The sequence below is a fragment of the Tupaia chinensis genome, unplaced genomic scaffold, assembly GCF_000334495.1.
Source record: "Tupaia chinensis unplaced genomic scaffold, TupChi_1.0 Scaffold000320_2, whole genome shotgun sequence".
In the NCBI taxonomy this organism is placed as follows: domain Eukaryota; kingdom Metazoa; phylum Chordata; class Mammalia; order Scandentia; family Tupaiidae; genus Tupaia; species Tupaia belangeri.
This window is the reverse complement of record NW_006159814.1, coordinates 2,742,676-2,768,876: the sequence shown is the minus strand read 5'-3', so window position 1 is coordinate 2,768,876 and position 26,201 is coordinate 2,742,676.

Genomic DNA, 26,201 nt, shown 5'->3' with positions numbered 1-26,201 from the left:
ACCACCCACACACACACACACACACACACACACACACACACAAGCACACCATGTTTTGCAAGCTGCAGGATGCCAGGATTCAAACTGAGGTCCACCCTGTAGGATCCAGCTCCCTATGCACAGTGCTTAACTGCTGTGCCACAGGGCCATCCTGAGTGGAGAGCCTGTATTTCTTAGTCTAGCCCAACATTTCCCCTGATTATTTCATCTGATTATGGTAGTTTAACCTTTCCAGAACTCTTGTTTCTGATATGTAACATGAGGATGATAACATCCAAGGTACATAGTTTAAAAAAAAAAAAAAGTCATAAGAATCTAATGTAGGGGCCAGCAGATGGACTCCCACATGGCCGACCGTGGTTCAAGTCCTGGATCCAGTGGCTTGAAAATCATGCCAGGCATGTATGTGTGTGTGTGTGTGTGTGTGCCCAAGGTCCCAGGAGGAGAATAGAGAAGAAAGGATTATGACATGATCATCTCCCCTGACGGGTGATTTCTTTCTCACTGTGTCTGTCTCTTTCTCTCTCTCTCTCCAGCAAATGCACACTCCCTAAGGCAAAAACCTCTAAAAAAAAGTCCAATGTATAAACAAAGTTTTTATATATAGCTTTATACAAATGTAAGGTACTAGTGCTTTTTTATAATTATTATTACCACATGAGCTATTCTCCAAATACATTAATTTTTTTAAGCTTTATTGAGATATAATTGACAAAATTGTATATGTTTAAAATGTATGATTATTTGATATGTATATATATATATATATCACAAAATGGTATATATATATGTATATATATATATCACAAAATGATTAATATAATCAAGTGGACACACTTTTCACATAATTTCACATAATTACCTTATTTTTTTTTTGAGGGGGAGAATACTCAAGCACTACTTTCTTAAAAAATTTAAATAAATAATGTTACAGTTACCGTGTTGTGCATTAGATCCTCAAAACTGATTTCTCTTCTGAAAGTTTATCCCCTTTGACTACATTTCCCCATTTCATCTACTCCCACTCCCCAACCCCTGGCCACTACTATTCTACTCTGTTTCTAAGAGTTTGACTTTTTTATTTATTTTTTTTTTTTCTGGAGAGATTTTCACTGTAGGGCGCGTGCGCTCACCAGACAGACAGAGAGAGACATAGAGACAGAAAGCGAGAAATCACCCCCCAGGGGGGATGGTCATGCCGCAATCCCTTCTCCTCCATTCTCCTCTTGGGATCTTGGGCACGCACGCACACGCGCCCGGCGTGAGTTTTAAGCCACCGGGTCCGGGACATGAACCGCGATCGACTACGTGGGAGTCCCGCGACATAGCCATTACGCTAACTGCTGGTTCCCTAAGAGTTTGACTTTTTTAAAATTAAAAAAGCTTCTACATATAAATGATACCACACAGTATTTGTCTTTTTCTGTCTGGCTTGTTTCACTTAGCTTAATGCCCTTACAGTTCATTCATATTGTCACAGAGGGTAGGATTTTTTTTCTTTTTTATGACTGAATAGTGTTCTATTATATGCCACATTTTCTTTATTTATCTGTGGATGGACACTTAGGTGGTTTCCGTATCTTAGCTGTTGTGAATAATTTTGCAGTGAATATGAGCTGGAAGATGTCTCTGTGATATACTGGTTTAGTTTTCTTTGGGTATATATCCAGAAGTAGGATTGCTGGATCACATGGTAGTTCTATGTTTAATTTTCAGTACTGTTTTTGATACTGTTTCCATAGTGACTGCACTGACCTACCTTCCCACCAAGGATGTACAGGGTTTCCTTTCTCTACACACTCACCAACACTGAACTCTTGTCTTTATGATAATAAGCATCCTAACTGGTATGAAGTGATGTCTTATTGTGGTTTTGATTCCAAATAGATAAATTTTATAATATAGTATGAATTATAAGTAAAGGTTAAATAAGAGACTTAGAAAAGTGAAAAAGAAAAATCCATGCTCTTAACAACCATGAGGTTTAGAAAATTTGGATTGTGGTTATTAGGGTATGCTTATCTTTCTTATTTTCCAGGTTTTCTCTCCCTTTCAGACATAGATACCTCTTTCTACTCATTTGTCTGTTTATTACTCAATCATTTACCCAACAAATGCTTATTGAGTACTGATTGGTGTAGGCATGTGGGCAGTGACTACAAATCAAACAAAGAATGTTTAAGGAGTTTGTGTTTTGAGAAAAAAGTGGACATGGAAACAAATAATTACAAAACATTGAGGAATGTGCCCTTGTGGAAGTTTGTATAAAGAAATGAAGTTAGTTTCTTAAGGGCCTTGTCAAAGAAAGTTGAAGAGAGAAGTTTGCGTTGAATCTTGGAAAAGTTTTCCAGCTAGATGAACCATTTTAAGAGCAACCAGTTCCTACCTCAAATTATAATTTTTTCCTTCCAGTTGCTCCTTTTACTCTCCACCATTATGGCCTCATCTACTAACTTCAGGTCTGATCTTTTTTCTCCTGTGATGGTTAGAAGAGATCCAATGAGACAAGCCTTAGTGGCATGTACTACTAAGAAACTGTGCTGGAACCACATGGGAGGCCTGGGTTCAATTCCAGGTTCAATCTAAAGGGTGGGGTATGGTGGTATGCACCTGTAATTCCAGGGACTGGGAGGCTGAAACAAGAGGATCATGACAGGGACACCCTGTCTTTAAACTAGCAAAGATCCAAGGAGCATTTCTACACATGAAATAATTGGAACTTTGTGGAATGACAATTTCTGATCTTCTGTTATCTCTAATAAGTCTTCTTATTTTATAAAGTATAGCTAAATTTATGTATAAATCTTTAAAGTATTGAAAGTAAAATGAAAAGTTTTCACTTCAGATTTTAATACGTTTAAAGATAACACATAGTTGGCAGAAATATAGAGTATATTAAAATCTGGAATGAATTTTGGTTCCATGATTCACTACCCCTTAATATTTGAGCTAAGCTATCAACTTAGAAAACAAAAGTTAGAAAAAGTATATTATTAACCCATCTATCAGCCTGACTTGTAATACCATGAGGTCTGTGCTGGCACTCCGACTTTACAACATCTGAAATCACTCATGTCTATATTTTTTATATTCAATAGTATGTCTGTGACCAAATTAGTTCCTATTTTTTTTACATTTTATTTAAAAGTATGACTTTTACATAACAATCCAGCACATATATCATCTTATCCCTTATAATAATTTTTAAAAGTTTAAACTCAGAATATATCCAAGATTTCAGAGCTGAATTATAATCAACGATATACATGTAACATGGGTACGGAAACTGTAAATTTCTAAAAGGTATACTTCATCAAAAATATGGGTGCTAGGAGGTGACACTTCAAAGCATTAAATCTTACTTTTCTTAGGCCATTTTATTCTCAGTGAAGTGTTATCCAGCATGTAGCTCAAATAGTCCATTAAATGAACTAATATGTGCACAAAAACTTAGAAAAGTATCTGGCACCTGGGAAGGGTACAATAAAGGCAAGGTCTTGTCATTAATACTATTTCTCCAAAGACTTTTCTTTCAACTGAACACTGTCACTTGAAGTATCACCATCTGGGTCGACTCAAGTCACATATCCAAATCACAATAAAACATTTTAGCCCTGGAGTTACTTCCTGTCCTTTCTAATTGTACTTAGGAATATCCTACAGAGAGATAACTCAGCCCACTACTAACTGAGCAAATGCCTGTCAGTTCCTCATTCCGTGTGTGCACATTCACCACCACACACAATGAGCACCAACTTTAGAGTTATGAGAGAAAGACTACGGAAACAGACTTGAAAAAAAAAAAAAAAAGTCCAGTTTAAGTTTAAGTGGAGAGTCATGGGACAGGTCAAAATGGGCAGGGGAAAGAATTTTAGAGAAATGAAAATGCTGTGCAGGTGGCCACCCCGAAGCTAATTTAACTTGGGTCATCTATGATCTCTTCCAGCTGTGAACATGTGCTTGTGGCTCAGTGGCCCAGATGTTCTTCCTCGCTCTTTATGTTGCATAGCCCATAAATTTAAAACAGGATTGGAATTTAATTCTAGGCCTTCACAAACCCATCATCAATATTCAATGGAGCGGTTCTCTAAAAATACAGGGTCCTGATAAGAGAGACCTTGGTTTGGGTCAAGAGTGTCTGCTGTACCCCATCCTCTCTCCTCCGTGTCTGCTGCCTCCCTCCCTCTTCTATCCCCTTCCCCCCATCTCTAATTTTATTCCCCTCAAAGAATTGTTTCTCAGTAATTAGAACTTCCAGCTCATGTAATTGTGTGGTTATTTCTAATTATGAGCTAGAAATCTCTGAAAAACATAAATATTGTGTTGCTTTTTTATGGCAAGATCAATTAGTAGACAGATAATTTATTGACATTGTATTAAGTACTTCAGTATTGGTGACTCTGTCACCCATATGAGGGAAATAAATGAAATATAAAACATGGAACCTGGCTTTAGGACATTTACTGTCTGGTTGTCGAAAAAGGTTCACACACTTAAGATCACTAGAGAGCAATACAAAACTCTTCCAGGGCTGTCTAGAGGAAAACCACACACTTCCTTGTGATACTTCTGGTTGTGACTTCTGGTTCGGATGGCTCTTAGATCATCTGTAAATGAGGCCCGCAAATTCCAACTGACACAGAAGAGATTCCATAAACTGTCTAGACCCAACTTGCTTTTACAGTGTAGAACCCGAAATCTAAATTCCACAGAGCCACTCTTTCTTTTTTCCTTTATTATCTAAAAATAAGCAGATCTCTTGCTGAGAAAGACCCCTTTCTCTAGTAAGTCCCCTGGCAGAGCAGGGCCTATTTGTGCAGAATTTTAATCACTAAGAGGGCTTTGTCATGGGGCCACATAACCTGACCTAGAAGCAATGTTACAACAGGGTTGACAGCTGACTGGAGGTTACTGGTTTTGTAGCAATAATCTGGCTGACATACTATGCACATTAGTCACGGATTCTGACTTAAATTCTCTCCAGAGACAACACAGACACATGGAAGACGAAAGGGGAAAGGTGAACAGTTATTAGAAATATCTGACTGCCAGAAACACAACCAGAGCCTTTTGCAGACATTGGCTGTGAGTAGATGAAGAACTAGATTTTAGTCCAAATTTCTGTTGTGCGTTATCAGATACAAGAGAATAAAATTTCCGGAAATCCTTCAGGCTGATCCATTAAAATAATAGTTATTATCTTTCAATACTTTCGCATTTTGAAAACAGATGAACTTCTTCAATTTATGTGTATATGTACTAATCAATAAAAGGCTAATATCCAGATTTTGAATATCCAGCATTTTTTAATTTTGGAGAGGTTTTTGCTATAGGACATGTGCGCTCGCCAGAAAGACAGAGGCAGAGACAGAAAGCGAGAAATAACCCACCATGGGGGATGGCCGTGTCACAATCTCTTCTCCTCCATTCTCCTCTTGGAATCTTGGGCATACGTGCACACGCGCCCGGCCTGAGTTTAAGCCACCAGTTCGAGACTCGAACCACGGTCAACTACATCAGAGTCTAGTGACATAGCCATTATGCCAACTGCTAGTCCTGAATATCCAGCATTTTTTTAAAGTATGCAAAATTCTGGATGCTTTTCTACTGAATATTCAGAAAAAGCCAGTGTATTAAAAGGGACTTCAAATGACTGGCAGCCGCATATGTGAGGACACTTCAAAAACTACTTGGGAAATTTGAATTAAAGTATGATTATTTTGGTGCAAAAACAAAATTTGAAACCTATGCCTATTTTTTTTTATAAGATGCATTTTCCATGAGCTCTTTTAAGACCCCCTCATGTATTGTGTGTGTGTGTGTGTGTGTGTGTTGTGTGTGTGTGTGTGCTTCAAATAGTTTAACTTCTTATCCTTTCTCTAATTAGAAATTCAACTAGTTGGGACCAGCAGGTAGTGCAATGGTTATGTCATTGGACTCCCACGTAGTCGACTGGTTCAAGTCTTGGACCGATGGCTTAAAACACACCAGGCGCGTGTGTGTGCATGACCAAAATCCCGAGAGGAGAATGGAAAAGAAGGGATTGTGGTGTGTCCATCCTTCCTGGGGGGTGATTTCTCTGTCTCTCTGATGAGCATATGTGCCCAGGAGCAAAAATCTCTGTATATAAAAAAAGAAATTCACCTAGTTACATTTCAGTGAAATTAATAGAATGTTTATTAAGTGCAAAGAGAGTGTGCTGGGTGCCAAACTATTTCAGAAACTCAGAATCCTACTATGGAAATACAAGTGACAAGAATTATAATATCAAGAATGCATGCTAACTAAACACTGAGAAGCTCGTAGTTGGAATCAGGGACATTGTCAAGATAGTAGGCAAGCATGAAGAGGGTGATGGTCCAAGCTGAGCTCTGTATGAGCACCGGCTGAGAGGTTGGGTCGGCTCAGGCGCTTCTGGGAATGGCAAGTAGTTTGGCACAAATGGGGAGTATACAGATAGCCAGGATGGGAGATGAAGCAGGACAAAATTGTGTAGGCCGAATCAGTGGGGTGCAGTGGGGGGGGGTGTGCATTGAAAGCCATTTAAAGGAGTCTGTAAGGAAAAGGTAGCCATATGGTTAGCTGGGGAGAGCGAGCTTTGAATATGTGATTTGGGGAAGATCTTTTTGTGGGCAGTATGGTCAGGGGAGTGATTAGAAAGAGGAGGTATCAGAAACAGGGATCGGAATTTGACAGTCCCCTGCATCACACCAGGCAGGAGGTGGTGGAAGTTTGAGCTGATCAGGACAGTGATGAAGATCTGTTGGGAAGAGGAGCCAAGAGATCTAGTTTATTGTTGATTATGAAGCAAAATGTTAGCTGCAGTTATAGAGAGGTGCCACAGAAATATTGTATACTACTGAACATTAACAAGTATTAGTTTGTATTTTGGGAAATACCTGTGATTTTTTTTTTTGAGAGGTTTTTGCTATAGGGTGCGTGCACTCGCCAGACAGACAGAGACAGAGAGACAGAAAGCAAGAAATCACCCACCAGGGGGGATGGCCATGCCGCAATCCCTTCTCCTCTCAGGATCTTGGGCATGCATGCACACACGCCCGGAGTGAGTTTTAAGCCACCGGGTCCGGGACGCGAACTGTGGTCGACTACATGGGAATCCAGCGACATAGCCATTACACTAACTGCTGGTCCCAATACCTGTGATTTGAAACAGTATATATCTTTTGTTTCATTCATTCATTCATTCATGGTTTTTGCCATAGAGCACATAAGCTCTCCAGAGAGAGAGAGAGAGAGAGGGAAAGTAAGAAATCACCCCCTGGGCAGGGGGATGGCTGGACTGCAGTCCTTTCTCCTCCATTCTCCTCCTCGGATTTTTGGGCATGCATACACACATACCTGGCGTGATTATCAAGCCACCAGTTCCAGGATTTGAATTGCAGTCGTCACTGTGAGAGTTCAGCACTTTAAGCATCATGCTACCTGTCAGCTCCTGTTTTTTACATTTTAAATGATGCTTTGAATCACTTTTAAATTGTTGGCGTATTCTCTCACTGTATTTTGTGATCATTAGAAAGCATTATTCTAATAATTCCATTTTCTTTTTCCAACTCATGAGAATGGCTTAATAATTTATGGATGATATTTCAATAGCATTGTATTGGGTTGTCAGGAAAGTCATGATACATTTTTATATAGAAGAACAGAAAAACATGTTATGAATTTCCCGACAACCTAATATTATTAGTAATAATAGTAATGGCCTCATATATTTGTGTAATGACTCACTTAAGTATGAGTTTAATTTTTTTTAAGAACAGATGTGAAAAATATTATTTTTCCTGTAATACTTTTTTTTTTTAAGTTTCTTTCTTCCATGAGGAAGAGGGAAAGGGAGAGAGAGAGAGAAAGACATAGGTACCCTTAACAGGGTCTTTACACTATGTTCCTGTCTCAGGAATCCCAAATTATGGGCCTTCAAATCTGCACCCAGCGTGCTCAGGAAGGTTCCAGGACACAAACTGAGGGCATTTTCTATGTGGGTCCAGTAGCATTACCACCATGCCACCAACTGGCCCTGAGCTTTATTTAGTTTTTAATGACCAAAGGGTATGTGCATTCACCAGAACTGGGTGAGTGGGGAGGAGAAGGCAAAGCACAACCCCCAGTGGAGTGTGATCACACTGCAATCCCATTCCTCCATTTCTCCTTCCCATGAAGATTTTGGATCTGCAACACACGTGTACCCAGCACGTTTTCAAGCCATGAGGGCTGAGATTTGAAATACAGTTGGCCATGTGTCTCCAGCTCCCCGTGCACAGCACTTAACCACTATACCATGAAGCCAGCCCTGAGTTTGACTTTTACGGTAAACTTTTCAGGGTACTTAACCCTCCTCTTTCCTTTTCTCTCTCTTAATTATATGTAGAAAGTTACCAGCTGCCACAGAGTCTTCTTTAGCCTTTTAATAAGCAGGGCAAACTCTGGTTCCAGGAGGTGATAATCAGCCCAGGCCTGTGGTCTTCTGCAAGTGGTGACGGTTGGAGCTCATTGGTTTTTGTGCCGCTCAGCAACTTCAGCAGCTTGACTTCAGGGCTTCCTGAGAATGTCAGCATAACCAATTGATCAGTTATCACCAGAGTTTCAAACAAGACACTGGCAGCAGCACTCAATAGCCTTCAGAATATTAGGTTTCTTGGGCACTGTGAGTCCTGCCTTCCATGAAGCCCCACGCATCCTTGGTTGAGCTAGGAAACCAAGACAACCTTTTAAAAATTTTTTTAATTTAACTTTATTTATCCATTTATTTATTTTTAATTTGACCAGAAAGGGACAGAGTGAGAGAGAGAGAGAAAGAGAGTGAGAAAGCGAACCGCCAGGTCTGGCCTTGAACCACAGTCAGCCACGTGGGAGTCCAGCACCCTCAACTACCAAGCCACAGGCTGGCCCCTAGACAACCTTTCTAAGTGCTAAGCTTTAGGCACTTTCCAGTAGGGTGGGCAAAGTGGATGGCAAGTTGAATTATTATTCTATTGATAGGCTATGACTTGAAGCTTTCTTCCTTATCCAGGAATAAAAAGTAAGTTCAGATTGAAATAAGTGCTTCTTCTTATTTCCCACCTCCTATTGGTATGGTTCAACATGTTTAGTTTTGTTTGAAGGACTACGAAAGGGAAGCATTCAACCTAGGAACAACGTAGAAGTCAGGCAGAAGTGAATGCTCAATTTGAAAATGATCTCAGCACAGTTTTGCTGTAATGTGACATATTGTCTTCCTAGAAGTCTCCACACCATGCAGGATCATGCCATGAAAACCACAATCTTATGGGAAAAGCGGAATAAGAGGCACAACATCACAAAACTTCATCAGTGACATTTCTGAAGAGAGAGAAGGACTTAATAACCCTTGGGCGGGAAAGGGGTAGGATGGTGCAGGAAAAAAAAAAATGGCAGTACCTTGAAAAGTTTGCTTGGAGAGGTGGTTGTTAGAGGGCTGCAGTTCGTGAGATTGTGTGAAGGGGTGGAAAGCTGTAACACCAGCTATAGATTGGTGTGACTCATAACACACAGTAAACCAAAACGACTGGTGGACATTTAAGGTGTGTGTGTGTGTGTGTGTGTGTGTGTGTGTGTGTGTGTGTGTTTTGTATATTCCAGCATGGCTCAGTTTGGCTGGCATTCACTTAGTTGTTTCTCACAGGAAAAGACCTATGCATAAGCAGAAAAGCAAAATTCATGATATGCTCCACTTGTTCCCCAATATATCGGTAGGATTGGAATTGATTTGTGTATTCAAAATAAGTAACATAGCAGAACTAACTGTAGACTTTACTCTTTAATTTTTATATAAGGAAATTGAGACCCAGGCAGACTAAATGAGTTTTCATAGCCAAGTTAGTGACTGAGCTGAGACTGGATTACTAGACATCAGGCTCCTTTCCCAGGAGAGTTTTCTAATATACTGCTTCCTCTTTCACCATATTTTAGAAATTCCTGCTACTATTATAGTTATTTTAGTATTTAATTGTCTTAGTATAGACCTCAGAATTAGCTCCTTAATGTAAATATCGGCACTTAACATAATGTCTGGGAACTCCATTAGTATTTATAAGTAAATGAATGAATTAATGAAGTTAGTGAATGGACTTATCAAGTTCAGGTTCACAGTGGGTCCAGTTCCAGACCTGAGTGTAGATGGAACTATGAAGAAAATATACATTAAAAGTTAAGGATGGCCATCTCTTTCCATGTAGTACTCAAGTCTTCTTGTTTGTTGTTTTGGATTTTAATAAAATGATTAAGAGTATAGGTTTTTATGACAGGCCACGGGCAAGTTGTTTAACCTCTCTGGATAATATTGGTATTTACCTCATTGAGTTGTTTTTTGTTTTGTTTTGAGGGATTTTTGCGATAGGATGTGTGCATTTGCCAGAGAGACGGAGAGACAGAAAGCAAGAAATCACCCCTCAGAGGGATGGCTATGCTGCAGTCCCTTCACCTCCATTATTCCCTCGGGATTTGGGGCATGCATACATGTCCAGTGTGAATTTTAAGCCACTGGGTCTGAGACTCGAACTACAGTCGACTACGTGGGAGTCTACCAATATAATCATTATGCCATCTGCTGATCCCTACCTCGTTGAGTTTTTGTAACAGTTAGGGGCCAGCTGGTGTTTAAGGCAGTTGTATCCATGTGGTCAACTGCACGGTTTGAGTCATGGACCTGGTGGTTTGAAAACTACATCATGTAAGCATACATGCCCAAAATCCTGAGAGGAAAATAGAGGAAAAGAGATTGTGACATGGCCATTCCCCCAAAGGATGCTTTCTCTGTCTATCTCTCTTTGTCTCTCTCTCCAGTGAATACACATACCCTACTGCAAATTTTGAAAAAGAAGAAAATATAAGAGTTGGGTGAGCTAATGTATATAAACCCTTAGTACCGTGCTTGGTATATGGAAAGAGTTCAGTAAGTTGCCCCAGCCATGTGGCAAGGACCTTGTAAGATACTGCTCTGTGGGTTGAAACTCTGTAGGAAGGCCCAGAATCGATTTCTGGTCTAACCGAAAGGTCAGACTGAGTCCCTGTAATCCACATGATTTAAGAGGTTGAGAAAGGAGGATCACGAGCTTGAGTCTAGCTTGGGAAACATAGCAAGATCCCCTCTTAAAAAGAACTGGGTGAGGTGGCACATGCCTGTAGACATCTTCAACTGTGTGATAGGACTTCAAACTCAACATGTCCAAAATCAAATTCACTGTCTTGCTGCTAGTGGACTCCTCCTCATGAGTTCCAGCTGTCATTGAAGCCATCCCTGTTTATCCAACCTAGGAACCTCGGTTGTCCTTTCCTTGATCCCTTCTTTCTCCACATTCTATAGGTCATTCATTCATCCACTGTGGTTTTATTAAGCCAACAGTGTTTTGAGCATTCTCCAAAGTGCTTTAGGAAATAAACATGAATGAGAGATAATTCTTGTTCCAAAGAATCTTTCAATTATTGTAAGGCAGAGATGCAAACTAGAGGGCCTGATCCAAGTCCCACATCAGTTCCCCAGTCATTATAAAATATGTGGACCAGCTGTAAAAGGCCACGTGATATGGCTGTAGTTCCCACGTGTTGTCACCCACTTAAATACAAAGCAAACTTCCATTATATACATAAAGTTGATGATGGATGTAATCATCAGGTCATTCTATGTTTGAAAAATTTTGGCCCATTGGGTTAACAAAACATATGACAATATTTGTTTTAAAACTAGTTGTATTACTCATTATATACACTTTAAGCCCTAAAATCTTCATTTATATGACAAAGGCTTTATAACACACAATTTCCTCTTTATTAAAATAGTTAATCCTTCTGTTGGATTTGTGTCTATTTAATGATTTTTTTGTGGTGATACAAACATAAGTTAAAATATAAAACTGACTTTTCATTTTAAAAATTACTGCTTTTTATATACTAGGCTAGATGTATAAATTTAGGTTAGCTCATTTATAATATTCTTAGCATTTTTTTTCTGTACAGTAAAACCTCAGAGATATTTAATTCATTGGAAGTTTCAAATGTATCATAAAAGTGAAAGGGAAGCCTATTTTTTAAAAATGTCCTGTTAATAAATTAGAGAAGTATGGCATAGTGGTAAAGCAGTGACCCTGCAAGGCTAGAAGCCATATGAGGACCACAGGTTCAGATCCCTGGGTCGGTATGAAAATGTTCCAGGCATGCGTTTGGGTACCCAAGCTCCAGAGGAGTAGGAGGGCTGGAGAAAGAGAATCATGGCATGGCAAGACCCTGTCGAAGGTGTTTCTTTCTCTCTCTCATGTGAGCATGCATGCATTCCATCATTAAAAGAAAAATTTAAAGCACTGATATCTAGACCCCCCATCTCAAAGATTCTAATTTTATTATGCAGAGTGGGCCTTGGGGTTCATTAAGTTTTTATTTAAAAATTAATAAATGAATAATAAAAGAGTTCTGGGAAAAAACTCTCCAAAATAGAAATAATTAATGTGCAAAGTTATCTCGGTGTGGAATCTACAGTTCTCTAAAGAAGTTTTTCATTCTTTGAAGAAATATTTATTGAGCAACTCTGTATGTTGGATCCTGTTCTGGGAGCTGGGAATGCAAAAGTTAGCAAAACAGAGTCCCTGCCCCAGGCAGCTTACCATGCTATTTGGAGAGACAGAAATAAACGAATAAACAAAGTACCTGTAATGCCAAGCAGCTATGAGAGCTAAGAACTAAAGTAAGGGTAATAGGGCTAGCTTGGTGCTAGCAGTAGCTCACTGCTCAAGTGTAGCTCGTTCCATAAGGAAGATCACAGGTTCAGTTCCTCGTTGCCTAGTGAACCTGTAAATGGCCACTGCATGCACCCATGGTGCTGTCTGGCTGGGAGTGCTGGGGAGAATTGCAACATAAGACCTTGCTGAGGATGCTTTTCTTTCTCTGCTTCTCATTCCTCATTAAATGAAATAAACTTAAGATAAGGGCAGTAACATTAGAGAATAAAGTGGTGCTAGTTTAGATAGACAGGCTGGGGATCTTTCATAGATCATAGGATTCTCCCAATACTTCTTCACTGATAGTTTATTGATTCATAGAGGCCCAGAATTAGCCATTCAAATCCTTATCCACCATCCTGTATAACTACTTCTCTTTTATTCCAGAGCATATTCTTTACTGGTTTGTGTTGGCAACAAATTACACAAGAACATAGTGCACATTGTTTACCAAATCCGCCAAGAATAGAAATCATCGAGTGTTGCACACATTGTCCTGAAGATAGCTTCAATACTTAGCAATCTGCATCATTACCATGGGGGCAGACAAAATGTTTTCATTAAAAAACAAAACACAGAGATACACAGAGCAGAGGGTTAACTAACAGTATCTCAATGTGAGTACATTTTCAGTCTCAAGATTTTGTGATTTAACAAACTCTTGGGGATTTTCCTTCTTACTGTTTAGGAAATATCTCTCCCCACTGCATTTTAAAGAATTAAAAGTCTCACTAGTATATTAATACACATTTTGGCCTGTTAAAAAATTATGATTACCTAAAGAGGAGGGGGAAGCTTTTACGATCTTTTACATTTTTAAGGTAAAGCCTTCCATCTGGTTAAAAAAATCTCTTTAAAAAGTCTCTTTACTGTGTTTGTGTTCCTTAGTAAAGGTTACTATTTTCATTTCTTAGAAAATTTGCTGTAGGGCAAACTCATATTGTCTTGAGATAATATAATCTCAAGAGAGAAAATATTAAGTTAATTAAATCTTAATGGGAAAACATTATATTTATATATAGCTTAGCATCTTAATTATTATTCTTCCAAATTATATTGACTTATAATTTTTAATTTAACTCCCAAAAAAGATTCAGTTTTTAGTCACCTAATTAAATGCAATGCTGCTTCATTTGGGGGATAATGCCTTATTTAAAGTAATTCTTTATGTAATGAACTCATAGACGTGTCTGTACATATCACTTGATTATAATATCTAATCTATTACTTTTTTTTTTCTTTTTTTGGAGAGGTTTTTGCTATAGGGCTCGTGTGCTCGTCGGACAGAGACAGACAGAGAGACAGAAAGCAGGAAATCACCCACCAGGGGGGATGGCCACGCCGTAATCCCTTCTCTTCCATTCTCCTCTTGGGATCTTGGGCACACACGCACACGCACCTGGTGTGAGTTTAAGCCACTGGGTCTGGGACTCGAACTGCGGTCGACTACATGGGAGTTGAGTGACATAGCCATTACGCTAACTGCTGGTCCCTAATCTATTACTTTTTAACCATGGTAGCAGATATCTGGGCAACCCACTATGAAGTGGGTTCCAGTCTATTTGATTCATTTAGCCAGTGAATAACTTGAAGTAATCAGTTGGTCAGCGCTCTTTTTAACAAAATGATCGGATTTTTTCCATTCTCTGAAAATGGGAGATACTGTAGAATCATACAGGAATTATTCTTCTTGTGCTTCATTTAGTTTGTAATGTTCTGGTAAGGTATGGATTTTATTGCTTGGGTCATTTTCATTTTATTTTTGAAATTCAAGACAAGATTTTTTTTTTTTTGAGAGGTTTTTGCTATAGGGCACATGCGTTCACCAGACAGACAGAGACAGAGAGCCAGAAAGCAAGAAATCACCCTCCCAGGGAGGATGGCCATACCGCAATCCTTTCTCCTCCATTCTCCTCTCAGGATCTTGAGGACGCACACACACGCCCCCAGCGTGTTTTAAGCCACTGGGTCCGGGACGCGAACCGCGGTCGACTACATGGGAGTCCAGCAACATAGCCATTATGCTAACTGCTGGTCCCTGAAATTCAAGACAAGATTTTGAATAAATTTTCTTTCTTTTTTGGGGGGGCAGGGGGGAAGGAGTGGTTTTTGCTATAGGGAGCGTGGGCTCGCTGGAAAGACAGAGAGACAGAGAAATAGAAAGCAAGAAATCACCCCGCGGGGGGCTGGCAATGCCGCAATCCCTTCTCCTCCATTCTCCTCTCGGGATCTTGGGCATGCATGCACACGCACCCGGTATGAATTTAAGCCACTGGGTCTGGGACTCAAACCGCAGTTGACTACATGCGAGTTCAGCAACATAGCCATTAGACTAACTGCTGGTCCCTTGAATAAATTTTCTAAGTTGCATAATGTAAAGGGCTTTTTTGAGGATTTTAGTTTCGTTTATCTTCTTCTATCATCCCATCTTACCTCAAAGTGTAAATAAACTCTTGTTGGAGCAGGGACTTTTTCTGTTTTAATCACTGTGGTATTCCCAGTGTATAAAATGAGGCATGACCTATGGTAAACATGCAATCAATATTGGGTGGAAAACACTTTAAGTAAGACCTCCATGGGAGCAGCGTAAGTGTAGAACTGCATGCTTCTAAAGATAATAAATACCAAAGGCATTATTAAAAGGGGGAGAGAATGCCCCCTAAAAAACAACCAGAGAGAAGAATAGAACTGGGGATCATATCTCCCTGTTTGGTTAGTACCTGAGAGTGGCTCAGGATCTCCTTCATCCTGGGACAATGCTCGGCATGTGGTAGGTGTCAATAAATCTAGCTAATGGGCTTGTATCAGCTCAATTCAATGGGCATTTGAGAACCAGTCATGAGTTGTGCACCAAGGAGACACGAAGAGGAGTGAGACAAGGTCTTTTTAGTCTTAGCCATAGTTTCACTTCTCTTCGGAGGGGGCTGCATCCTTGAGCAGTGGTTCAAGGTCACAGTAAGAAGGTTCTAAATGACTAGATCTGAGAGATCATGTAAGACCGCTCTGCCTGGACAAGATACAGACTACATCTACCTTCGTGAACTTGAGGATGTACACTTCTTGCTTCTTTCCCAGAGGCTTCCCCCCACCTCCATGAGGCCCAGGTTTAATAACTGAAGGGGAAGGGACCCATGCACCATGTCTATTTGGCTCAATGGGCATCATCTGTGTTAGAACTGTTGACACAGCCGAGTTTGTCCCCTTGCTTACCCTGCTGTCCATTGGGTCTTCCTCACTTTATTAGTGAGAACCAGAAAGGTTAAGTGACTTGCCTAGGTTAAGTGACTATCCCATTGTCAATAGCTGAGCCAGGCCAAGAATGCATGTTTTCTAATTCAGAGGCCAATCCTACATTCAGGACACTGTTTTTCCCCTGTCAGTGGAATGTTGGACAACATCAGAAATGAGAATAATTATAACTTCGGAGTGCGGAACTGAAGACTGCCATGCACAACTGCTTGAGAGGGCCACAGGTATCCATCTACCTTCTTCAGGGACCTTGCAGCCCTAAAGAGTTATTGAGTTCCAGATATCTCACACACACACACCCGCCTGAAAAAAAATAGTCATGGACTCAAAGAGAGGTGAGAGAGACATGATCCCTCCCTAACTAGGTGTGAGACCTAGTTATTTAATCCTTCTGAACATCTGTCTTATCTCAAAAGTAGCAATAATAAGAGTCCCTACCTTATGGTTGCAATGAGACTTAAGTGCTTAAAAAGCACTACGTAAGAGCTTATGCTGAAGTGCTCAATAAATGACACCTGTCATTCAAGTATTAGTACCTTTTTTTTTTTTTTGGAGAGGTTTTTGCTATAGGATACGTGCGCTCGCCAGAAAGACAGAGACAGAGAGACAGAAAGCAAGAAATCACCCCCCCAGGAAGGATGGCCATGCCGCAATCCCTTCTCCTCCATTCTCCTCTCAGGATCTTGGGCACACACACACACACACACACACACATGTGCCTGGTGTGAGTTTAAGCCACCAGGTCTGAGACTCAAATCGTGGTCGACTACATGGGAGTCCAGCGACATAGCCATTACGCTAACTGCTGGTCCCTAAGTATTATTACTTTTAAAGGTGAAATCACGACTCACACAGTATCAAATGAATGTGTCAAGGATTTATTTAACTCATTAGTTAATGAGGAAATCAGTAAGATGTTACAACCAGTTCAAAGGAAAACCCAAGGAGTAAGTACATATAGAATTAAGCAGGGATGCTGATGTGAATTTGCTTAGTCACTTTGAAACTTGCTTCTTCCACAAAGAGGGAGGAAAATCAATTGCATTTCCAATGGACAAAATGAACGTGCATGTCCATGGACAAGAATCATTTACACTACTCTCAGTTATCTAGGACTTACAGAGTAAAATTACTCAAAAACCACTAAGCATGGAGAGACTTCATAGAATCAGATAACCAGAAACGGTGGGCAAGGCAATGCCTAGTTTCTCATGGATCACATCCATTAATCATTCTGCTCCATTTCAGATTTTTCACAATTATTTCCTACACAGTTTTTACTGATGTCAGTTCTTTAACTATAGTACATCTAGGGATGCTTCAAGAACCAATGAAAGAATATACAGTCATATGTTCCTTAAAGACGGAATCATTCTGAGGAATATGTCATCAGGTGATTTTGTCATTGTGCGAACATCACAGAGTGCACTTATGCAAACCTATTACTAGATCACATAACTTATGGCCTCCCTAGGCTATATGGTAGAGCTTTTATCATTTTATGGGGCCACCGTCATGTGTGTGTCCTATTATTGACTGAAACATTCTTATGCAACACACGACTATACAAGGGGTTTGCAAAAAGTTTGTGGAAAATGCATGTTATGAAAAAACTATACGCGGAGTTCAAAACATTTTGCACCAAAAATAAATTTGTGCTTTATTTCCATTTTTTCAATGAACTTTTGAAGTCCCCACATATATGAGAAGGGCTATATGAGCTTGTATGTACTTTGCAAATAGTAATGATAAATTACAATTGTGATAAAAAGAGAAAGATGAGGCAGACCTGCATGTGTCCTTCTTCTGATATGTTCTATGTGTCCATGGGCAAATTATTTAACACCATTTTCTTAACTGTCAGTCAGTTAAGATTTGTGGTGCAAGGTCGCTGTAAGGATTAGATGATGTAATATTGGGAAGGTATTTCGGAAAATATAAAAACTCTATACCAAGATGAGATGTGATTATATTGTTGTTCTCAGCTTAGATTTGGTTCATTTTTCTTTCAGAAGAGGCAATTATAGAGCGAGAGATGGAGTGTTGAGTTCTTAAGCTCATCAGACTGTTGTTACCACAAGTTGTAAATCACATGGAGAAGTCTTTAACTCTGTAATAGTGATTTATGGTACTACTGTTAGACCAAATGCACTTCTCCAATATTCACCCACATGTTCTGGTGGCTCCAGAGAGGTTAGTGGTGCCAGGAATGGTGATGTTGATGACCATAGGACCATCTGTACCTAATTAAGCCTTCAAGAACTGTATTTTACTGTCCTCAACCTCTTCCCCCTGTGCTGTCTACCCAGTATCTCTCCTGGTCATTGTGTAAAAAGAGATTTATTCAACCAGCCTGTGGAGACCCTAAGGAATTTTCAGGAATTGGGAAGGAATATCTTTGGCCTAATATACCCTTTTCTGGTCCATTTCTGGGCTTTACAATTGTGAAGGGATATGGGGGGTTTGGAGTGAGTCCAGGACATGACAGTGAAAGCATTGAAAGGAGATGAAGAATGAGCCCTGAGAGGAGGGACTGGGCCTGCTTAGCCTGGAAAAGAGGAGGCAAGATACAACTCCTCGTGTGGAAAGAAGCTTCCATGGAAGCCACCTTTTCACCAAGGCTGGCATAAGGAAAGCAACCTCAACCACAGCTCTAGATTTTGGTTATAGACACTGAAGAGCTTTCTTAAGTTGGTGAATATGCCAGATCCATTTAAGAAGGTTGCACTAAGTTCCTCTCTGTAGATTTTGAAGAATAATAATCAATTTCTGGTCATCTGAGAGATTACAGATCATGCCTCCATAGAGGCAGAGGCCTGCTTCAGATTTGGATGAGGAAAAAACTGAGTACAGGAAACCACACCTTGATTGACCTGCCTTCTTTATAAGGAGTAAGGAAGTGAGGAAAGTGTAGGAGAGCTTGAGCCACTGAGCTGGCCTCCCCACCCCCCTCTTCTACTGTCCCCGCTCTGTGAGGTGACCCAAGCACACCCTGCTAAAATGTGACATAGCATTCACCACATGGTCTTCTGGTTACTGGGTGACTACTGCCCTGCCTTGGACTGGGCTCCTCAAAAGCAGAGCTTTCCTGGCCCCTAGTTCAGACCTGACACATAGTAGGACTTAACATCTTTTTTGAGTGATTCCTTGACTGGCCCAGGTCAGGTCAACAGAAACCTTAGCACCTGAGACATCAGTAGAAATCCCATTCAAACAAATGCCTGCTTAGCTGACCAGCCCTTGGGGTTGAGTTCTGTTGAGCTGTTCACCATAAAATAGGAAGGGAAGCCTGAACCAAAATTGCAGTGTTCGTAGTGAGACTATTTTCAGCTTTCTTAGAGACGGCATCTGTAAATAATCAGGCAGAAACCTTTCATAAAACAACATAGAAAAACCTCAAAGACTATTCTAAGGCTGCAACATTTAAACAAGATTTTTAACCCGTGGGGATGCCAAGATCAACACGGAGCTTCCTGCACATAAAAGCTTGGAATTTCATAGCAGTGTGGGGGCAACAGCTATGATCACATTTCCCCCATTCTAAATTATGTACTGCTTAGCGTTAATGTGAGCAGGGGGCTGGATGGAGTTGGTGCTGTGGCTTACGTAGTTCCACCATAATCCTCATTCGTTCGGTCATGAGCCATTCATGGTGATGGGGCTAGGTTACCGGGACTGATGGAAAGCGAAAGGTCACTTGCAGGTCATGCCAGGATTTATAACTTTGGTGTAATTTATAACTGGACTTCCATTACACATAGAAAAATGATCACAGACATTGGCTGTGTAATTTTTTTTCTCTCACCAGAAGGTACTATCCTGAAAACTGGGTTTAGCAGCAGCTATAAATGCCTATCGTAGCCCATCCCAAAGTCATTTGTTTTCCTTCCCAGTTGGAAGAAGGAGCAAGAAACTGTCCTCTACAAAGATGAGAGATGTGGCGTTAAAGCTGAATATCAAATGAACTCTTTAACGCCTTCAGCCTGCATCTTTGTCTCCAGGGAAGAGTCTGGTCCCTCATGCACTCCTTCCCCCGCCCCCCACAGCACCTTTTCTGCTGAGACAGTCTCAGCTATCAATGGGTGAAAAAGCCCAGTGCTCCCAAGCCTTCCTTACTGTCAGACCAGCCCTGGGCAGGTGTGGTCAGTACAACATAAAAGCTGCAGGAAGTTTAGTCTGTTTCCCTCAAAATCTCACTGGTTTCTCAAGGATATTTCTCTGAAATATCCCCTAGGAAGAGTTGTTTCTTAAGATGCTTCTAGGAAGACATGCGTGTATACTGCAAAGTCTAATGTTTGAACAACCATTATCAGAGCACTACTGAATCGTTTATATGGGACAAAGAAAGAAAAAACATAATACCGAAAAAGGATTTTTTTTTTTTTAATTTGCTAGACGGGTATTAACCAGAGAGAGAGATGTGGATGGGGAGAGGGAGTGAGAAATCACACCCTAGGGAGATGGCCACATAACAATTCCTTCTCCACTCTTCCTCTCAGGATTTTGGGCACATACACAAAACATACCCAGTGTGTTTTTCAAGCTGCTGTGTCTGGGACTCAAACCATGAAATCAGCCATGTGGGATCCAGCCAACCTAATCACCATACCACCTGGCTGGCCTGTTTTTTGTTATGTTTTTGTTTTTGTTTTTGTTTTAAAGAAGAGTTCTCCTTGGAAAAATAGTACATATGTTCATTTTAATCTTACATATCCTGAACTCAAAGAAAAGGTCACATTATCATTTTTTAAGTGTACTTACTTCTTCCATGAGCAAAAGCGACAAAGAAAGAGAGAGAGACATCACCCCCAACAGAGTCTTGACCTCATGATCCACCCCCAGGTTCAGCCAGCCCTGGAAAGTGAGTGGGCACATGTCCAAAATACTCAGGCAGGTCTCTGGATTTGAACCTGGGATCCCTTCATGTATGTACAGAGCATTGTGCTCTACTGGTACACCATCAACCATAGCTTCATTTTAGCACAGTGTCTTGTACATGATTTAGGCCCAATGAATATTGTTTTGAATGAATACGTTTGAAAAAGTCTTTCCAGGGGCGAAACCCTCTGGGCTGATTGGCTGTGGATCCAGTTGTGTCTGTCTTTTTGCAAACTCTGAGAAATTTGTATACACAAAAATATCAGAGTGGAAATTGTAAAAGAGCATTTCATGTGATTTTCAATCATTTATACCTTTTATCTCATGAGTACCACATCTGAAGTTGCTCATGAGTACTTACTCTCCTCCCGTACTTTCAATGTATGTGCTTACTGTGCCTAGATTATGAATGTATGTGTGTGTACACACATATGTGTATTTTGCAAAGCATGGAAAATGTATGTTGTTAGGAGTAGTTATCTCTAGGGAGAGGAATAAAATTTAAAAGAGAAAACTCCCACATATTACATTGTATTCCTCATTGCTTAAATTATTTTTATTGCCAGAGGGTATGTGTCCTTTTCTTCACTTCTCTATCCTGTCAGGATTTGGGGCATTCACACATGTGCCAAGTGTGGTTTTTCAAGCTACCAGGACTGAGATTCAAACCACAATTGGCCATGTGGGATCTAACTTCTCCAACCACTAGGTCAGTGGGACCAGTCCTATCTAGTTCTTAACACATGGCTTGGCACTTAATCGATATTCATTCTAAATTAAGCAAACAAATCGGCAAATCAATCAATTGGGTGATAAAAAATTATATTCAGCCATTTGATTTTTAGTGGGTTAGGAGAGGAATGATGATAAGGAAATTGAGTTGAGGAATTAGGAAAGAGAACTTGATCTAAGTCCATCTCTGGAAGGTTCCATCAGAAATAAAGGAATAGTGAGAACCAGCAGTTAGCAGAACGGCTATGTCGCTGGACTCCCACGTAGTCGACCGCGGTTCGCGTCCTGGAACTGGTGGCTTAAAACTCACGCCGGGTGCATGTGCATGCATGACTAAGATCCCTAGAGGAGAATGGAGAAGGGATTGTGGCGTGACCAGTGAGTGGCTCAACCAACAGTAATTTCCCTGGGTTGACCAGAGAGGCCAGTCCTATAGGTTGATGTCCAAAAATGTATATGATGAGTGAGAACTTTTAACCCTGTCCAGCTGGCATGACCCAAATGCGTGAAATCCTTTCTTGGCTCCTCATCTAGGAAAATAGCTGGAGACATTTAACAATTCTTGAGTGGTAGCTTGGAGTCTGGTCCGAGAGGCTGGTAAAAAGATCCCAATGCAGGGTGTCTAGATAGGGCTCCCTGTCAGTAGTCAGTCATTGGAATCGCTGAAGTAGTGTGAATGAGTGAGGAAAGTGCTGTTCAGCTTCAGTCTGGGTGGTAGAGTCCTTTTAAGTGTGGCTAGAGCACAGACTCTGTGCATTACTCATGCTGCGAGGTAGGTGATTTAAGCCACTGGCTTTCTAAATTAAAGGCACAAAAAGACAGACATGTAATTCTTTTAAACCATCAACCATAGCTTCATTTTAGCACAGTGTCTTGTACATGATTTAGGCCCAATGAATATTGTTTTGAATGAATACGTTTGAAAAAGTCTTTCCAGGGGCGAAACCCTCTGGGCTGATTGGCTGTGGATCCAGTTGTGTCTGTCTTTTTGCAAACTCTGAGAAATTTGTATACACAAAAATATCAGAGTGGAAATTGTAAAAGAGCATTTCATGTGATTTTCAATCATTTATACCTTTTATCTCATGAGTACCACATCTGAAGTTGCTCATGAGTACTTACTCTCCTCCCGTACTTTCAATGTATGTGCTTACTGTGCCTAGATTATGAATGTATGTGTGTGTACACACATATGTGTATTTTGCAAAGCATGGAAAATGTATGTTGTTAGGAGTAGTTATCTCTAGGGAGAGGAATAAAATTTAAAAGAGAAAACTCCCACATATTACATTGTATTCCTCATTGCTTAAATTATTTTTATTGCCAGAGGGTATGTGTCCTTTTCTTCACTTCTCTATCCTGTGAGGATTTGGGGCATTCACACATGTGCCAAGTGTGGTTTTTCAAGCTACCAGGACTGAGATTCAAACCACAATTGGCCATGTGGGATCTAACTTCTCCAACCACTAGGTCAGTGGGACCAGTCCTATCTAGTTCTTAACACATGGCTTGGCACTTAATCGATATTCATTCTAAATTAAGCAAACAAATCAGCAAATCAATCAACTGGGTGACAAAAAATTATATTCAGCCATTTGATTTTTAGTGGGTTAGGAGAGGAATGATGATAAGGAAATTGAGTTGAGGAATTAGGAAAGAGAACTTGATCTAAGTCCATCTCTGGAAGGTTCCATCAGAAATAAAGGAATAGTGAGAACCAGCAGTTAGCAGAACGGCTATGTCGCTGGACTCCCACGTAGTCGACCGCGGTTCGCGTCCTGGAACTGGTGGCTTAAAACTCACGCCGGGTGCATGTGCATGCATGACTAAGATCCCTAGAGGAGAATGGAGAAGGGATTGTGGCGTGACCAGTGAGTGGCTCAACCAACAGTAATTTCCCTGGGTTGACCAGAGAGGCCAGTCCTATAGGTTGATGTCCAAAAATGTATATGATGAGTGAGAACTTTTAACCCTGTCCAGCTGGCATGACCCAAATGCGTGAAATCCTTTCTTGGCTCCTCATCTAGGAAAATAGCTGGAGACATTTAACAATTCTTGAGTGGTAGCTTGGAGTCTGGTCCGAGAGGCTGGTAAAAAGATCCCAATGCAGGGTGTCTAGATAGGGCTCCCTGTCAGTAGTCAGTCATTGGAATCGCTGAAGTAGTGTGAATGAGTGAGGAAAGTGCTGTTCAGCTTCAGTCTGGGTGGTAGAGTCCTTTTAAGTGTGGCTAGAGCACAGACTCTGTGCATTACTCATGCTGCGAGGTAGGTGATTTAAGCCACTGGCTTTCTAAATTAAAGGCACAAAAAGACAGACATGTAATTCTTTTAATTACACATCCATATTTCTCCTGCATTTCTTTGAATCACTCCTGTTTGCCTCTCTCTACCAGCTTACCCGCAGAAAACAAGCAGCGGTGAACATGAAGGATCTGCACAGAGATCAAAGAACTCAGCTCATTGTTTTACTATGAGTAAAAACTACACTTTACTTTTTCTCAAGGAACAAGAAATGCGCCATATTTGGAAGTTTAGCAGATAAGGAATCTGATTTCTGCCAACTCAGAGTATAGTACTCTTCTTTTGGCCATCTATACCCTACTCACATGGGCTATTAATAAAACATATTTAGCTTATATAACCAGGCAAGAAGATTCCATTTCATCTTGTTTTTCTATTAAAGTAGATGCTTATAAACTTGAATAGAGTTTTCATAACCAAGTAATAGAGACAGCCTTCATTTTCAGAAGTTATACAGCATTGTATAATTTAAGGGAGAATCGCTTAGGCCAATTGCCTTTATTGGGGTTTTGGTCAGAGAGGTAAGATAGGGCAAGGGAAACAGTTTAGGATTGGCTACTTTTCACTGTGAATGTGATCTCTGGTTGCCTGTTATCTGGCCCTGGGATGATTAAAGCAGAGGAATATTGGCTCCTAAGTGATGAAGGCCAGATAGAGGAGGTTTGGCCTGGGATTGGTTAGGTTGCTCCTCACTGGGCCCTTTGCTATCTCTAAGAATTGGCTAGCCTGGTAGGAAAAGGTAGTATAGCAAGATGTCAAAACATCCTAATATGCAACAAATCAATATCTGCAATACAGTAAGTTTAACATATTTGTTTAAATCTTTCTCAGCCACCTTTCATGGAGTTGCATAATTACTTGACAAATATATTCTCATTTATACTTTTCTTAAGTTTTTGTCCAGTATGGAATGTAACTTATACCTTAGGGGATAACCAGAACCCCCTTTGCCTTACCCAAAATCTTTTTAAGAGCTTTTGAGAATTTTAGACTTATCCTCTTCCTTTTTTTTTTTTGTTTGTTTTAGAGAGATTTTTGCTATAGGTCAGGTGTGCTCACCAGAAAGACAGAGACAGAGAGGTAGAAAGCGAGAAATCACTCTCCGGGGGGGATGGCCACACTGTAATCCCTTCTCCTCCATTTTCTTTTTGGGATCTTGGGCACACATACACATGTGCCCAGTGTGAGTTTAAGCCACCAGGTCCAGGACTCGAACGGCAGTCAACTACATGGGAGTCCAGCAACATAGCTAGTACGCCATCTGCTGGTCCCAGATTTATCCTCTTTCTATTGTATTTCTACAGAAGAGATTTAGCCTATGTATATTTTGTTGATTCAAAAAACCAAATAACACTTTTCTCCCTGCTTTCTTTTCCTCTCTCTCTTCTCTCTCTCTTTCTACCTTCGGAGAGAGCAAGAGAGGAAAAGAGAGACAGATAAGACCCCAGCAGGGTCTTCATACTGCCATCAGCCTCAACCTTAGCCAGCCCGGATCACCAACACCTGGCACACCAGCGTATGGAAGGCTCTGAGCTTCAAACCTGGGATTTTCCCATGTGGGTCCGGGTGTATCACCACTGTGCCACCCACCAGCCCCATTCCTCCTTTTCAGTGTACTTGGAAATACGGAGGACTCACTCCATTGTGTCCTGATTTCTCAGATATCCACTGTCAGCTAAACAGAGAAGACTTTTTCCTGTTCTAAGGCCAAAGCAATTTGGGAGCTGAAATTTCATTTTAGTAATACATAACATTCAAAAGTTATCATGTAAAGTTGTGTTTAGGTGATTTTCCACTTATCCATTGCTATGAAACAAACCATTCTAAAACTGAGAGTCTTAAAGCAGTTTTTATTATGCCTCTGATCCTGTGGGTTAGGGATTCAGATGGGAGGGCAGGCACAGCTCTCTTTGTGCCACAGTACTGGATCTCAGCTGACGTAACAGGAATGGCCGAGACAGGAATTGCTGCGGGATAGCCAGCAACTCTCTTCATTATTCTCTCTCTCGTAGTAACCAGCTTGGACTTCCTCAGGGCAGGCAGACGTCTTTTGAGGACTCCAAGAACAAATCTTCTAAGAGTCAGAAAATGAAAACTGCTAGTCTCTTAAAGTCTAGCATGGGAATTGACATAGCATCATATCTACTATATTCTCATGGTTAAATTTTCGCAAAAGCTAGCCCCGTAGCCTAGTGGTTAAAGAAGCTGGATCCCAGATGACTGACTGTAGTTTTTGTTTCTGTTTTAAGAGGTTTTTTTTTTTTTTTTGTCTTATGGCACATGCACTCACCGGAG